This window comes from Ursus americanus, chromosome 10, assembly GCF_024610735.1.
Source record: "Ursus americanus isolate L20-20 chromosome 10, mUrsAme1.1.p, whole genome shotgun sequence".
NCBI lineage: Eukaryota > Metazoa > Chordata > Mammalia > Carnivora > Ursidae > Ursus > Ursus americanus.
Genome location: NC_142136.1, coordinates 60,500,694 through 60,518,178, shown reverse-complemented (window position 1 = coordinate 60,518,178; position 17,485 = coordinate 60,500,694). Strand labels below are relative to the sequence as shown.

Genomic DNA, 17,485 nt, shown 5'->3' with positions numbered 1-17,485 from the left:
GGCACACGCCAGGCAATAGATTTTTTTTCCTTTGTAAAACTCAAAGCATTCCAAACTATTGGAGGAGTTAAGCAATTTTGATCATTTTGAAACTAGCTGTCAGATTTAATCTGTGCTAAAGAGACAGAGGGCAAATGTATTCTGAAGCTTGTTATATAATTTACAGATTATTTTTGCAATTTATATTCCATCAAATAGGGTATATTAGGCTCTCAGAAAGCACGTAATGATCAATTAATTTCAGCAGAGCAATCCTGGTGGCACTTAAGGGACAGAAATGATTAGACCCTTGTCTAGCTGAGTCCCAAGGTCAAGTCATCAAATATGACTGATTATATTTTCTAATGGTTTCTCTATGCCCATTAAAGAGCACTCAACTATTCAGACTCTCCTCTGATCATGACATTCAAAATTTGCTCGGATGGCTCCTGACAAGCAAAAATGTATTCTCTAATCTTTAACCACATAAACAATAGCTAACCACTTGTAATTGAGTTTAAATTGATTTCAGGTGGCTTCGGAGAAAAGCAATTTCTACAACAGATTAACCTCTTAATTAAAGTATATTAAGAATACTGTCAGGTGTAGGAATTCTGCTCTGGCAGAAAATTATACCTCATTGACATTCATTTGCGAAAGAATTGCTGCTCTGTTCCCAGGTAACAGGTTACTTATTTGTGGTTCTTGCTTCACTAGGTCAACTCAAGCCCGGTTCGCTCTGTGGAACGTCAGCCTTTCGGATGGGACAGGGCGTGGGGACGGAAAGCGGGTGATGCGGAACGTTGTTTATGGAGTGATGCTGTCCTTGTACTTAGGTGTTCAGAAAGTTACTTTGCTCGAGGAATGGACCCTTCTGCAAAAACAATAGACTCCCTTCATCTGAAAAAAGAGGGAAAGCATGTGTCAACTTCGTCATCAATAGTGACTCAACAGTTCTCTGCCAGGTGCTGTCCTCCAGTGCATTTAGGTAGACCCCATCCTGTCCTCTAAGTCCACGCTACTCAAAAGCGGTCCTCAGATGAGCATCACGTGGCAGACTGTGAGAAATGCAGAGTCTCAGCCCCTCCAGCACCCGCCCCCCCCCCACACACCCCCCAGACCAAATAAGTAGCATCACCAATTTAACAAGATCCCCAGGGAATTCATTGCACTATTCAAGTTTAAGGAGCGCCGCTCCAAGGGACTGTTCTGTCTGGATTCTCGTGATCTCGGGGATCTATACAATGTCAGGAACATTTGGTCAGTTTGGTAAAGACAAAAACGAAAACAATGCAACTGGTCGATGAGCATTATGTAGACCAAACAATTTCCTCTCTGCTTTTTACTTTTCAAGATCCTGCTAGCTTCCTCTTTTTCATGTCCTGTTTGTGTAAAACCCAGGTGAATACAATCCCACTCACCCAGTTCTGGCCCAGGACGTGGGACACGTGGAGTTGCTGACTTATGCTGCAGTTGGTTCTAGAATCAAGCTTTACCCCCATGCTGGCTCCATGGGCCTGGGATAACCTGACCCTGGTAGTTTGCTGTCCTGGGACTGTAATCTTTGGCTCATACTCCTGAATTGGTTCCAGCCTCTGTCATCTTCAGCTGGGGATTTTTTGCTGCCTTCAGAACTTGCCATTTTTTAATCTTGCCCACCTGGTCCTGAGATACCTACTTCCCATTGTCACCTGTCTAAACGTAGGGTTATGGCGTGGCCTCCTACCCCATAGGGGGCAGCCTCCAGCCCTCCTTAACGTGGCTTGTGGTTATTAAAAGGAAGTCACACCAATATGCAGCTGTGCTTAGCACCCAGGTGTTGTTAAGAAAAATTGGTTTAGAACAGCAAATCTCAGGCTTGACTACACATTACAATACCCCGAGGAGATTCAAATTTTCTAATGCCAAGGATCCCATCCCAGATAAGCTTAAGTCAGAATCTCATGATCTTATCACACAGCCAGAGTTAGGAAACACCAGTTTAGAGAAACTTCCCTGACCCATCCATGCCCAATGCACTCCATCCTCTACACTTGAGTAATAATTTGCTTCTTATATTTCCTTAGTTTTTCTCCCCACCACCAGAGCATGGAGAAAATTGTGAATAAAGAGTGAAGAGCTTCTGTGTGTCTCAGTGGAGAGGGAATCAGAAGGAAGGCGGGGGCGGGGGGGGGGGGGAAGTGGGGGGAGAACCTCCATGCATTATGCATCATATTGCTAAGACCGTGCAAGGGATGGAGGGTAAACTGGCCACCCAGTGTTTTCCAGTTTAAGGTGCACGACCAGTGCAGAGGAATCACAGAAAGTGAAGAAATGTAATCGGGAAATCACAACCACTCGCAGGCCTTGAAGAAGGGCAGACAAAGCACGTGGGAAGAGATTCAACATGATACAGAAGGTGTTTGCCCACTTGCAAATATTCCAGAAAAGAAAAATGGTCCCAAACTGTGTCCATAAGCGGTAGTCCTAACCTGCCCAGAACACCCCCAAGTTGCGGAGGTAAAGCAGAGATGACACGGGGTGCTCCGGCCAGGGATCGACCCCTGTCCAAGATTAAACAGAGACAGAGGAAACAGTAGCAGCAGCACCCGCGCCAGGGTTGCCGCCTGGTGTCCCCGCTGGGTGGGTCTGAGCCTGCGTCAGAACACCTGCCGTGGTGGGCAGGCTGCCGGACGGTCCGGACGTGTTTCCTCTGCTTACGGTTTCTTTCATGGGCCAGGAATTCAGAGCACCTGCCCCAGTGAGCTCGGGTCTCTAAGTGTCACCCTCGGACCAGCAGAGGAGCTGCACCTGGGAACTTGTTAGACATGCAAATGCTCTGCGCGAGGGCCCCACCCCAAACTTACTGAATCAGAAACTTGAGAGTGGGGCCCAGCGAGCTGCGGCTTCAGACACCCTCCAGGTGATTCCGAGGCACACTCCGGTTGAACACCACTGCTTTGTTGTACACGCACCAAGAGCTGGCTCCCGGGTCTCCTCAGGCATCTGTCTCCCCTGGCCTGGGAGGGGAGGTGATGCTGAAAAGACCTGTTCTCCCCTTGGGCTGCCTGTGCCCTCACCTGCTGGGGTTACCACCCAGTGCTTCGACAGCCCCCTTTCTGAGCCTCTGAGCCTCTGCTTTCCAGGCTCTGGACTGTGGTTTCTGACCCCTGCAGTCTGGCTCCCTGGATGTTATCTTTGCCTGTTGAACCTGCGGGAACTGCCTTCTCCTCCCCACGTTAGTTTCCCTGCCAGGCTTCAGACCCTGTTCCTTCGCCCAGTCCTCCCCTCTCTGCTTCCTTCACTCATACCAGTGGAGGCCCAGCCTCACCCTCTAGACATCAGACACCCCAGGTGATCTCGGCTCTGTTTGCCCCCCTCCTGGCCTGCTACATAGAGTTAGTCACCAACACGCTGCGATCAAATACTTTTGAATAAAAGAATTAAGCACTTTTTAATCTCTGAAATCCATCTCCCTGTACGATTTCATCAGATCATTGTGACAGTGAGAGAGAGAGAGCTCAAGTATTAACCGTATTTAACGGTCAGCAACACTGAGACCAGTCCAGGTTACAGTACAGTCGGTAGTAGAGCAAAGACTGGAATCCAGGTCTCTTAAATCCTGACCCAGTGCTCCTGACCCAGTGTTCCTTCCACTAAGCAGTATTTTCTGCACTCTGAATTCATCTCTCCCATGGTACTTCCCACTCTGCCCAATAGCATACCATTAACATGTCCTTCAAGGCTCAGATTTGACATCAACATTCACTACAGCCGGTACTGGCTGAAACTGGACAAACCGCGAAGAATGTCTTTTACCTTGTTGCACAGCTGCACATCAAAAGATTTAGCAGAAGACAGGAGGATGGACATTTGGACCACGCAGAGCAGTCCCTTGCAGTCGCGGTGATCGGTTCATGGGGACACATGAGCCTCTGGTGATTGACAGAGTTGATTAATGGGTCGAGAAACCCTGCAGTGGTTGAGAAATCAAAAGATTCTCAACTTGAACCTCTTACTAGTTTGCATTTGCCTCTCATGCCTTAGGAACATCGAGAATAAATTCAGGCACTTGAAAGCTAATGGGATTCCCTTTCGAACCCTCTGCTGCTAGCTCTGGCCTGACGGCCAGCACTTTGCCTGGAGGGGAAGCACTCAGGTTGACTAGCCTGAGGTTGACCAGAGGTTAGGGGGTAAAGGCCCTGAGCCGGGACATCCTCAGTGTGTGCTGGGTAGCTTGAGGGCCCCCCCACCTATCCCAGATTTTAAACGGATGTCTCAGCCTCTCAATGCAAGTCCTTTGTCTGGCTGCTTAGATGGTAATGTTGAAACCCGACAGGTGCCTGTGGCATCAGCCTCCACCACTGCACACCCACCTTCACTTCATCTCTCCCTATCCTTGCTGTCCTGTGCGGACTTCTGAATTTCAATCTAGTTCGGCCTGTGGAGAGGCCAGACCATGGCCATGCCCTCCGGTTCAGCTGGATAACTTGGACTCTGATCACCACTCTGCCTTTGAAACTCATATAAACCCCGATCCCGTGTCTCATATCACAACCTGGTCCCCTAAATCTCCATGCTCTCTCGATGGTCCATCCCAAGCCCAGCCTGCCCTCCAGTCCAAAATCCTCCTGGTCATTTCTGACCCATGGTTTCTGTGACCTGGCTGCCGCTCTCTCCAGCTTAGTGGATGGTCATGTCTGGAAAGGTCAATCCTCCAGGCTTTAAATCTAAAGTGTGATTGAGGTTCAACGATGTTAGTGAGGGGGAAAAAATGTCTGAAGAATGGAATAGATGGATAAATTGCATTTGGAAAAAGGGGGAAACAAACATGATCAGGCTGGCCTTAGTTTCCTAATATTAAGCTAACCAAAGAACATCTTCCCTGCATGTCAGCTGACCCGAAGCCCTCACGTACTTCTATGCCTCCTCACAAGTTGTCAAAGTGCTGAGTGGTTACGAGATGGCCCTGCACTTTCCTGAGCAAATGGCAGGAGGACAACAACAAGAGAATGAACTAAAAAGAAATAGGAAAAAATGACCAATTAAAACCGTTTTTAATGAGCATGACTGCTAAGCACTCTCAATACTCGGCACACAGCTGTACACTCAACCCTTGCAACCGTCTTATGTGATGGTGACACTGCCCCAAATTTACAGGTGGCAAAACTATAATGGAGCCAGAATGTGGTTCCAAACCCATGCTCCCAACCCCCTTGTTAAACTCCTTTCCCGAGAGGCACTGGATTCTGTGCTCTTAGGCAGAGTTCACTCCTTCATTTTGGCCTCAAGAAGTGGTAGCTTGGTTGGCCGGCCCCCATCATTGCCATATGTGATGGTTTTACCAACAACACTCTCTTTGATGCCAGGAAGCATCAAATAATCCCTTGAAACATTGAGAAATTACGTTGATTAGGCCAAGTAATTTCAACTCACATGTCCTGGGAAGAGGACTGAACTTGGGTCTTGGCCCTGGCCATGTAACCTTGAACACGACAGACATCTCTGAGTATACTACTGTCTAGCATTCTATGCCCCTATAGTGCTGTTCAAACATCAAATGAGCTATTGACGTAGGGACACCCTATAAACTGGAAGTTACCACCAAAAAATTAAAATTATTAATATGCCAAAGAGCGGTTCAACTCTTTTTTTCCGCTGAATTCACCACCCAAGAGTCAGAGAGGGAGACAAGATCTTTTATGGCTGGGTTCATTCCAACAGCAATACTTTCCACAAACATCCATTAAAGTCTTTACATGAGCCAGGCACTTTTATAGGTATTTTCTTTTCTCAGAGACAAGAGACAAGACATTTATGAGCAAGTTACCTCTGCACCTTCTCATATTTTGGCAGGTCTCACACCTGCTATGGACCAAACACCTAGAGCTGGACCTGGACAGGTCAGTTAATTGGGATTCAGACACCACAGCCTGATTCCACAAGCACCCAGTTGTCCGCATCTTGCTTCGGCACCTTGCCACATACACATCTGTGTGGCTTGTGGGACAAGGTCAAATTGCTCTTTCATGGAGGCCATTTTGTCACATGGATTCCCCACAAAAGAAGGTGAATGAATCAGAGCAGGTCCATCACTCTATAACAAACAGCTCAAAACGCATGCCCTGCGAGCATGACTCAGGTTCAGTGTGGACTTCTAGGCAGTCTCATTTCCAGCTTTCTACTTTTTTCCGTCTCGCTTCTCTTCCTGAGTTTGTTTTGCCTTTAGCTTTTTTTTGTTTAACTTCATAAGTATTTTTTGATACTTTTGTCTAAGTGCCATGGCTGAGAAAGAGACAGTACTTTTTTGGATAAATGCATTCACTATAAACATGATAGACAGTGGTATTTCTCCATTTCTTTTACGAAAACAGACATCGGCAACTTATTTTTAACAGAAACTTTTTTATTGAGATCCTTCCAATACCTCATAGTTTGCCCACTTAACGTATACAACTTGATGGTTTTTAGTATGTTCGCTGTGTTACACAACCATCACCACAATCAACACTAGAATATTTGTATCACCCAAAAAGAAACTCCATACACATTAGTGGTGGCTGCCATTCCCCCTAAACCTCCCAGCCTTAGGCAACCAATGAAATACTTTCTCTCCATATAGATTTGCCTATTCCAGATACTTCTTATGAAGAGAATCATCCAGCATGTGGCCTTTTGTGATTGTCTTCTTTCACTTGGTGTAATGTTTTCGAGGTTCCTCCATGTTGTAGTTCCTGGAAACTTTGGAGTCTCCTCCGTTAGGAACTCGGACTTATATTCTTCCTTCTCATGGAAATTTGAATTGTCTTTGCATGTCTTGGAACAGTAAAAGAAAGAGTAAAAATATCCTTTTGTGGGTGCTTATACACATACTGCCTCTTCCTCACCACAACTTTCAAGGGAGTTACTATGGCCACTATTTTCCAAGGGAAGAAACCTAGAAAGGTCACAGTGCTCATTAGTGAGAGACCAGGCTTCTACCTCAGGTCTCTGAGTCTAAGTCTAGTAGGTCTGTCTAGGGAGATGAGGTCATAATTATCACCAGCAGTATCATAAATACCTTTATCGTGTTTCTCAGAAGCTCAGCACTGGCCCACAAGGCCGTGGCCTTGGTGTGTGCCAAAGAAGTAAGTAAAGAAAAGCTCCTCCAACATGAAACACCCTCAGACATGGCCTAGACAGGAAATAAGGCAGGATGCATGGCGCTCAGGACTGTGGGACTCCAGAACCCAAACGATTCAAATCCCAGATCTCCCACCTTTTAATTGTGTCCACTTGGAGCACTTACTTTCTCATTTTTTATTTTCCCACATGGAAGATGAGAAGGATGGGTCCTACACTGTAGGGTTATTAAGGGAATGAAACAAAAAAAATGAGGGCTTAGCACAGCGCCTAGCACTGAGTAAGTACTCAAGAATATTTACTATTGTTAGGGAATACAGTCGATAAAATTGTAAAAGTGATGTATGGTGATAGATGGTAGCTACACGTGTGAGGAGCGTAGCGTAATTACGGACTTGTCAGATCACTGTCTATGTTGCTCACCTGAAACTAATGGGACACTGTGTGTCACCTATACCACACACACACACACACACACACACACACACACACCCCAATGGAGTTTGGGAAGTGAAACTTTAGCCTTCTATTATCATGTCTGAGGTAACTTATTAGAAGTTGAATGAGCTAATTTTTTTAAAGATTTTATTTATTTATTTGAGAGAGAGGGGGGTAGAGAGCACAGAGGGAGAGGATGAAGCAGGCTCCCCGCTGAGCAAAGAGCCCACCATGGGGCTTGGTCCCAGGACCCTGGGATCATGACCTGAGCCGAAGGCAGCTGCTTAACTGACTGAGCCACACGGGTGCCCCAGAAGGGGAAAGAGTTTAAATGCAAGAGGGAATACAGAAGAAGCAAGCCCTACGGCACTGGGCGAGAGAACACCGCAAGAATCCGAACAAATGGCCTCCACAGAGCCCTGAACTACAGGGGAGAGAGGCATGAGTCAAGGGGGAGAGAGGCAGCCATGCTGTCATGGTTTCGCCGCAGCAAACTATTGATGGAGAGTCAGCCTTTAGAAAGTTCACTGAATCTTGCAAAAACATGACTACCGACTGTAGTAGGAAAACTTGCCAAACTGTGCAATTTGGAGCCAAATGTTCCTTTCCGCCTCCCTCCCCCTACCCCCATGACGTTCAGCTTCTGGCTATGCCAAAAGCAGTTACTGGCAAGGAAGTCATTAAAAAAAATTTTTTTTTTTTTTTTTTGGCATATGGCAAAAGGCAGGGAAGTAGAAAAAGAACCACAGGGGAGCTTTCCCCTAACCTTTTATTAAAATTATTTTCTGGATTTGGCAAAACGGCATTAATCAAAATCCATAATTCATAATGAAACTCATTTCGAAGCTTTTAATTGGGGGAATAACTTTTTGTAGAAGTTTTAAATAAAAAATCTACCCTACGGATACGTGCTCTCACACACGACAAGCATGTGCAAGGATGCTTAGTGCCACATTTTTTAATACAGATCTTCCCGGATTTACAATGGGGTTATGTCCCTACTAAGCCCATCAAACATAGATGATATCCCAAGTCAAAACTGCTTTTATCTACATAACCCACCACACCACACCTCAGCTTAGCTGACCTCGAACGTGCTCAGAACGCTTGCATTAGCCTACAGGTGGGCGAAATCATCGGACGCAAAGCCTATTTCTTAACAAAGTGTTGAATATCGCGTGCGGCTTATTGACTACTATACTGACCGTACAAACACAGAGTGGTCATGTGGATTCAGAGTGGTTGTCAGTGTGTCGGTCGTTTGCATTTGTGGTCATGTGGCTGCCAGGGGGCTGCGGCCACTGCCCAGCATCACAGGAGAGGGTCACACTGCTTATTGCTAGCCCAGGAAAACAGCCAAGTGCAAAATTCAAAGTATGGTTTCTCCTGAATGGGAATCTCAATCTCGCCATCATAAAGTCAAAAAAATCATTAAGCTGGAAACATGCTAAGTCAGGGACCGCCTATAATTATGAGAAACAACTGGAAGGTCCCAAAATGGGAGAATGGTGAAGCCAAATACGGTGTCAGCATCTGACAGAATACCCCAGAATTTTTAAAATTAATGGAAACTCCATGAGGGCAGAGATTTTGTCTTTTTTGTTCATTGATGTATTCCTACCGTCCAGAATAGTGGCTGGCATTTTGTAGAGTTCAAATATCTGTCGATTAACTGGACGAGTGAAATGCTTTTGTAATAAACAGTTCAATACGTACATATATGTAAGTGTTTGTGTGTGCATACGTGTCTATAGAGGTATACGTTTATGTCTATGTTCGCACGTATGTCTATGTTACATCTATGTTGTATATATGTAATAGTTGAATTTGTGACAACTGTCAAACACAGGCATAAAGATATTGATGCCTGAATGCCAGAGGAGGCTGTCCTGGAAAGAGTGCTCTTCCAACCTGCCTGGGACTCCTTTGCCCCTCTCCTCTTACCTTTTGTCTTATCTTTCATTGGGAGAAATTTTCCCCCGCTCTTTCCCATAGGAATGGTAACAGTTCTTCATTAGCACTTCAGTATTAATAAAATGCAAAAAGTCAATGACTAAAGACACGAGACTACTTCAGTATTTCAAGCTAGCTGTGGTGGAGGGCAGCTGCTGTCTTGGCCTCCCAATCGATTGTACTAAGACACCTTCGATTTGCATAGGTAAGATTACATGTAGTAACTTTTTAAGTAACCGTGTCATCGGATGGCCCAGCTCAACTGAATGCCAGAGAAGCTTTCCCTCATCGTTCACATAACTTCCGTGGACGCGGCAGCACAAACGGTCGAGGGAGGGCCATCTCCAGTGGATGAGCTTTTGCTACGAAACAAGTCGATGCCAGGGTTGCTAGGCATAAGTCTTTGAAAGAAAAACGATTATTTCTTACATAAAATGTGGAAGAAAGAGCCGCAGTTCGTGCAAGCCACAGCAGAGACCTGCAGAAAATATTGACAACTTTTGTTCTGAAAGGGCTTTGTCTTGGGGACCCGTCGATCCCTCTTCCCTGTTTGCAGTTGTGCTAGTTCTTAGCCAGAGCTGACATCTCGAAAGACCCAACCCAACATGTGATGTGAGCTTTAAAATGAAAGCAAATGAGGAGTTCAGCCTGGCATACGTTTCATGTTCCCTGCACGCGCATGTACGCACATGTGCGTGCACACACACACACACACACACACACAAACTTCTCAAGAAAGAGTATGATGCTACCAGGCCAAAGGGTTGGTAGCAATTTCTATCTTCTAGATGGTTTCAAAGGTTTGACTTGATGATGGACATTTAAGACGAAAATTGGCTGTTTCCCTGTAGCCCCTGGAACACAGCAGAACACATGCGGAGCTGCTGCCTCTGCCTGTGGCTCTTACCCTCGTGGAAGCCTCCATTCTCACAGTATAGTCCTTGGACTTTTCAAACGCAATCCTTCTTTATTACTCCATGCTAACTAACATAGATCGCACATAACATGGTTCAACGTAGTGTGCCGTTAGAATAAAAGGAGCAAACCTTGCCTCGTTCCCCAAGATTGGGCTCTTGTCCACTACCCTGTCTCATGGCATGACCCACTGCCTCTTGCAAGCCCCCACGCTTTGCCCCCCCACCACGTGGCGTATGCTCTTGCCATTCCTACGTTTTGGAAAGTGTTTCCCCCAGCTATTTTTATCATTTCGTTTCCCTTTTTAAAGGACACCTCCCCGGAGAGGTCATCCCACTACCACGTCATCTACCTCCCGTCAGACTCTCTCTAACACAGCAATCTTTTGTCTTTAAATATCTTGCCTACTGGCTTATTTATTGGGGTATTATCAGTCTTCCTTCACTAAAACTTCAGCTCCATGATGTCAGAGACTTTGTCTTGCTTACTGCTATATTTTCAGTGCTTAGCACATAGTAGGTGTTGAAAGAAAGCAGAAAGAAAGAAAGAAAGAAAGAAAGAAAGAAAGAAAGAAAGAAAGAAAAAGAAAGGCAGAGAGGGAGGGTGGAAGGAAGAAACAACTCCCAATGTTGACACAGAAGGAGCGCACAAAGGACCGGGCTTGGCACTAATAATTTAGAGCACAGAATACACACAGTGGTAAATGAGAGAAACCCTCGGAGCCAACACATGGAGACAGAGGCAATCTTGGAAACCATAAATAATTAGAATCAGTATTTTTTTCAGAGAATGATGAAAAAAGTAGCTCCTCGAAACAAATAACGGGTCAGTTCAGAGGCAGCTGCACCACCGACATTCTGCAGCCTGGGTCAGGTCCCCAGTCATTGAGCTTAAGTCCCAAAAAAGGACTCGAATGTTTGGAGAAAGATCCGTAAAACAAGGCAGGGCCCTGGGCTACGGGCCTATCTGTGAGACGATGAGGCCCAGGCCCAAGTCTTCCCAGGAGAAAGATCAAGTAAAATCCAGAATTAAGCCAGAGCTCCTTTGTGACAAAGGCAGTGCTTGGTCGGTGCTAAGGACCAGGTGGGCTGAGTCTGTGGGCAGAGGTCAGAGTGAGAGGTCAGCTCCACTCAGGGAGGGGCTGGAAAATAGGATCCAAAGCAAGGGAGCAGACATTTGTCACCATGATGATGTCCAAATGTGCATGTGGGAGTAGGAAACACAGCCTCCCAAGAACACGTGGTATGATGGGCGCCAGCCCCGCAACAGAGCATTCTCCAGATCCCACGCACAGACACCTTGCTGCTCTGACACCTTTGCGTTTGCTGCTTCCTGTTCTCGCCATACCTTCTCCCACTTCTGATCTGGGAAACTCTTACTCACTATTCAGAAGCCAACTCAAGTGTCATCTCTATTGTGAGTTCACCCAGGATGCTTCCTGTGGATGCCCCAAATCTTGTTGCACCCCATGACATTCAGGCCTGGCTCATTGGCCTTGACAGCCCTGCCGCATGTGCTCTGGCCCCCAGCAATCATGGCCCCCGTGCCTTAGATAAGCCCTCATGAGCGAGGGCAGCCAGGACGATCTTGCCCAGGCCCCATCTCTCCAAGTTCCCACTCTGGGCTGACAGGCCGGCATAGTGAGAAGCCAGAGCGGTCAGACCCACACTGCACTCATGCCTTAGTCACTGACCTTCACGGTCAGAATGGACAATACTCACCGCCTGATGTGAGGTCCAGGCCAGGCACCCACCATGTGACAGGCTTTTCCATTCTGGGCTCACACGGGCCATCAGCTGGTCTGTGGGAGCTGGCAGTGTTTGCCAAGTCTGCTGCTCTTCCTACCTGCCTTTGGGGTTCAGGGTTCACCCTCACTTTGACTCCGAAACAATGTTCTGCACGTCTGGTTGCTGGCACGTCCGTCTGCCGGTAGCTTTTCTCAGCCAGCCTGTCATTCGGCCAACGCTCACCACAGGGGTAGAACGCGACACAGCGCTGGGCTTTGTGGAGCTGGACAGGAAAGCAGGCTGTGGGGCTCCAGCCCTGGCAACGCACATCTGGGACTGCTAACAGCAGGCCCAACCAATGGCCAGCAGAGAGATCGCTGCAGCAAAGGGGCCTGGCAGAGGTGGGGGAGAGGAACTAAGCCAGGTGATGGTGAGACTGAGGTACAAAACTTTCCAAGTTGAAATATTACATCAATGCTATGCATATTTTATTAAATATTAAAATATTACAATAATGTTGAAATATTACATTTTAAAAGTCAAGGTGCCTCTTTCTGTCTGAGTTATGCTCTACGAAATATATGAATATATGGTGTTCCCACCAAAAGCACACTTGTATGGTACATATATGTGATATATGTATTAGCAATATTTTAAGATTGTATTTATTAACTTGAGAGAGAGAGAGAGAGAGAGAGCTTGCGCACAAGCAGGGGAAGGAACAGAGGGAGAGGGGAGACAGTCTCCAGCAGACTCCTCACTGAGCACGGAGCGGGACACGGGGTTCAATCCTAGGACCCTGAGATCATGACCTGAGCTAAAACCAAAAGCTGGACACTCAACCAACTGAGCCACCCAGATGCCCCAGGATTAGCAATATTTTAGACATGGGATGATTACAGTTAGTGTGAAGTCCTTACATTTTACAGTCTGGGAGTTGTCGGTCTAACTCCTGGTTCTGCGGCACCAGTTACTCTAGTCTGACCTCAGACCAATCATTCCATCTCTCTGCCCGCGCTGTACCAGCTGTACAAAGAATTTGCGGACAGGGTTGTTAGGAGAATCGAATCAAAGTGATTGGAACCTACCTCACCTTTTTGTGGACATCAAGGATACTGTTTCTCAAATGCACCCTATTATTATCTTTCTAAAGCTGATTCCCAAGCAAGGGTGAATTTCATTCCACCTAAACCAGAGAGGTCATAGAGTAGAAACACATACATTAATCAGCAGAAAACTTCCATCAAGTAGGAAAAGAAGTTGATCTAGGAAAAAAGGGTCATCTGACATTAAGGGGAGCTCTTTCCACCCCGAAGGGAAGAAGGAGGAGACAGGAACAGAAGAGAGAACTGGGCATTAGTCAGCCCGAGGAGGGTCCCCACTTCTCTTTGCCCATTACCATTCAAGTGAATCTTGACAGGGGCAGGGAGGGAAGGAGAAATTCCTAGAAGCTCTCTATAGTTTGAGAAACCACTAGCATACTGAGGTCAGGGCCCTTCTTCTTTGGGCACAGGCTGAACGTCTGCACAGGGATCCAGTGGCCCCAGCGTGGTATGGGAGCGGGCAGAGGAGGACAGACAGAGCGAAAGGACAGGAGCAGCCCCCCGGGGCCTCACGCAATGGAGGCAGGCAGAGAGAATGTGCCTGAAAGTTTACCAGCCCCCAGGGATCTCAGTGGTGCTGCAAAGACCAAAAGATCGGGACGAAGACAGGCAGGAATGGGAGGCAACCGATCCAGGGCCCTCCAGGCAGAGGCAGAGGCCCAGGCCCAGGCTATCGGTGTCCACACGAGCCCGCAGAAGCTGCACAGAGGACCCCCAGCTCAGGCAAGGCCAGCAAGGACACAGGGACACCCTTGAGGACTTCTTCCCGTCACCCATGATGTTACCCGAACCTCCCTTAGACTGTGGCACCATTAGATGAAGAGAAAGAGAAGAGGGGCAGGAAGAAATCCCAAAGGACTAGTGTTTTCTCAAAATGAACTATGTTAACATAAAAGAGGCTGTTTGAAACCAGAGGGCCAGAATTGCATTAAATCAGAAAATTAAAGCATGCTTTCCCTCCCTCATCCACCCTTCTGCTATCCAGTGAGAAATGAGACCTTCAGAGAAAATAACACGTTACAATCCTTTGCAGACCCAAGTACTAATGAGTAAACTTCAATGCCCATTACTTGTTTAATTGCTAGTATTTTTACTATTTTTCTATAATACTGTATTTAGCCAATTTAACCTATAAATATTGCCGTTTCCAATGGTTCACGCTAATCGATACCAATTGCTATTTTATACAACCAGCATGTGGGAAAGAAAGCATGTCTGAAGGTGGGGCCTGAGGCCAGCAGGTCTATGCTTGGTGTGCTCTCTGCCCAGAACACTTCTATCTGTGCCCGTCCCCACCTCCCACTATTTCTCCACCTGGATCACCCAATTCAGGACTGGGGAGGTCCAGCATTGCTTATCAGCTCGCAGCAGTTTCAGACAATTAAAAAGAAATGCCTTTTTTTTTTTTTTTTTTTTTTAAATACAGAAGAACCTTTCCTAAGAATTGTGGTGCTTTGGGTCGCCTGGGTGGCTCAGTCGTTAAGCGTCTGCCTTCGGCTCAGGGTGTGATCCCGGCATTCTGGGATCGAGCCCCACATCAGGCTCCTCCGCTGGGAGCCTGCTTCTTCCTCTCCCACTCCCCCTGCTTGTGTTCCCTCTCTCACTGGCTGTCTCTCTCTCTGTCAAATAAATAAATAAAATCTTAAAAAAAAAAAAAAAAAGAATTGTGGTGCTTTTAACTAAGAAGTAGCTCAGGGCGGAAAATGTTGAAAAACATAAGTTGAGTCATTGCCCGTCTTCACTCCGAGGCCGGCGCCTCAGTGCTTCCCATTTGATGTTCCACAGGTTGGAGGTCTGTGAAACAGAGTGGACAACATACGTACAGGCTCTCACTGGAACACAGTGGCAAATACACAGAATATATCTGAACAGACGAGCCTGTGCCCAGCTAGGAATAAGATGGCTCACGACTCCCTAACTCCTGAACCATGTGGCGTCTCAGGGTTGGGAGAGGATTTGGATGCCATGCAGCCACCCCTCTGCCCAAAAATCTCCCCGAAGAGCACCACCATCTCAGCTTGAGCACCTCCAACAACAAGGAGCTCACATATCCTCCTCCTGTTATTTAAGAACGTTCTTCCTTGTATTAAAGCACAAGGTGACACCATGCCCTGATTAGCAGCATGGGTTTGGGAGCCAGCGAGATAAAAGGTCTAATCCTAGCTCTCCACGTTGCTAGCGCTGTGACCGTGGGCAAAGGCCTAACTAAGCTCATGTGCCTGAGTTAATCTTTTCCTAATGGGTAAAGGGGGACACATGTACTACTTCCTTCAACCCCACCAGTGAGGGTTGGTTAAGGAGCTCCTTGTAGAGTATGGCCAGGTCCTGGTATACAGGATCCACTAAATTACTGCCACACATGAGTGTGTCACCACTATTATTGGTGTCGTTCTGCCTTCCAGGGTGGCAAAGAACAAATATAACACCCTCTTCCACTGTAACGATGTGAGGACCATTGTCATGGGCTTCTGAGTCTAATACACCAGTTCTTTTGGTTGTACCCAGGAATCTTAGAGTTCTGTTCTTTCTTCTCCAATCCTTTAGAGGCCTCTGGGCTCCCAGGAGCTCTCTCCAATCCCAGTCTGCCCACCTAAGTCTTGGGCAGGACAGGTCTCCTGTGAGACAGTGGATATTTTCTGTCTGCTCTCCATCTCTTGAGAGCCCACTGCTTTCTTCTTTGAGCTTCTCTCACCCAGTCCGTACCAGTCCTTCCTCCACTGCTAGCTAGGGTGAGGCACCTTTCGACTGATGGTGTGTGCAGCCATCGACAGGCACGTCCGTGGAGGCAGTGTGGTGTGGACTTCAGTAGATGCTCAGGAACTGACTTTAGTGAGTGGCCAGTGGAAACCCATGAACGCCTGTGAGTGGGGGAGCTGGGACTATCATCACAGAGTCCCATCAAAATGTCCCTCCAAGAGTGTGTCTCTAGATTGCATGTAGATCTAGTTTGCTGGTAGTTTCCTCCTGAATGAAACTGGGTAGATTCTTGAGCTAACCTCCTCTCTCATCTTTGGACAGTGCTAAGCTCAGACTTTGTAGATAGCCTGAGTCTGTGAAGAGCATCTGGGGAAGTTTGGTTCATTCTAGAAGAGGCCCCTGACTCCATTGAGAAGACCCCCGCCTCTACTTCTGACCTGGAACCACACAGGGGCCTGGAGGCCCCCAGCACCATGCTCGCCACATGTCAGAGATGACCTCAGGCTACTTCATGATGAAATCCTGCGCTCCACCAGTTCCGAGTAGAAAAGAAGAGGACTGGACTTCCGCAAGCCAGAGGAGTTGTCTAGGATGGTCACGCATTCATCACGCACCTCCCTGATGTTAACAGCACAGACCTCTCTCTGTATGTATATGTGTTCAAATTAAACAAAGCTGCAAGATTTGGTCTCTGTCTCAACACAATGTATTGTTACCTGGAGCAGTGTGGATGCCTTCGCATGCGTGACTCTTTGAAATGCCGACGGTGACCCGATTCAAGGACATCTACGCTTCTATAAGTCTGTATTGTCCTCCTCCTCCATCTCAGCCCTAAGACAAAGTACAGCTTAAGAGAGTTTTACCAAAGCCCATCAGGTGAAGGGGAAACTGGTACAGAATGTCTGCCAGGGGTCCAGAAAGGAGACCAGAACTCACAAGGAAACCCTAGGGGAAGATTTTTAGTTAGTCATCCTTTATGGATTTACGTAAAAAAATTATTTGGGGGGAGAGGTAGGAACGCTAAGGGTCTTATGAGATGTAGTGCCTGCCCACCCCTCTGACTTTATCTTGCTTCCCCTCCCCATGCTCAGCACACCCAACCATGTTGGCCTTTGTCCTGTGCCTCTAACTCTGCCACTCTTCCCTGCCCTTGTCGTCTCCTTCTAGAATGTTCTCCCCCTACCTCAACTTAACTGACTTTCCTTGACTTTACACAAAGTCACCCTCACTTCCCAGTTTGTCTCTATTCTTCCAGCATGTTCCATTTTTTCATAGCACTTCTTTAACCCGAAATGAGCTTGTTTATTTGTTTGTTTATTGTCTGTCTTCCCTGACCAGAACATTATCCCCAAGAAAGTGGAAACTTTGTCTGTTTCATAACCCAGTGCCTTGCACATCGAAGGCACTCAATCAATATTAAATGAATGAATAACACTATCACAGTCTTTCGGCGTTCTTAATGAGAAGGAAAAACCTTCCATGAATTCCAAGTATGGAGAGAAGAGGAAATAAAGCAGAAAATGGAAGAATTGTTAACTGCCGCATTAGCCTGAGATTGAAGCAACCAGAAAA

At 46.9% G+C, this 17,485-nt stretch overlaps 1 long non-coding RNA gene across 1 annotated transcript in view; it reads right to left on the bottom strand.

Annotated features, from left to right (window-relative positions):
* LOC123791893 (uncharacterized) overlaps positions 1-17,485 on the bottom strand; it is a 184,758-nt gene that overhangs the window by 34,089 nt on the left and 133,184 nt on the right. The window contains exon 6 of the long non-coding RNA XR_006779547.2: positions 616-879. This is a non-coding gene — a long non-coding RNA (uncharacterized LOC123791893). The remainder of the gene's footprint in view (positions 1-615; positions 880-17,485) is intronic.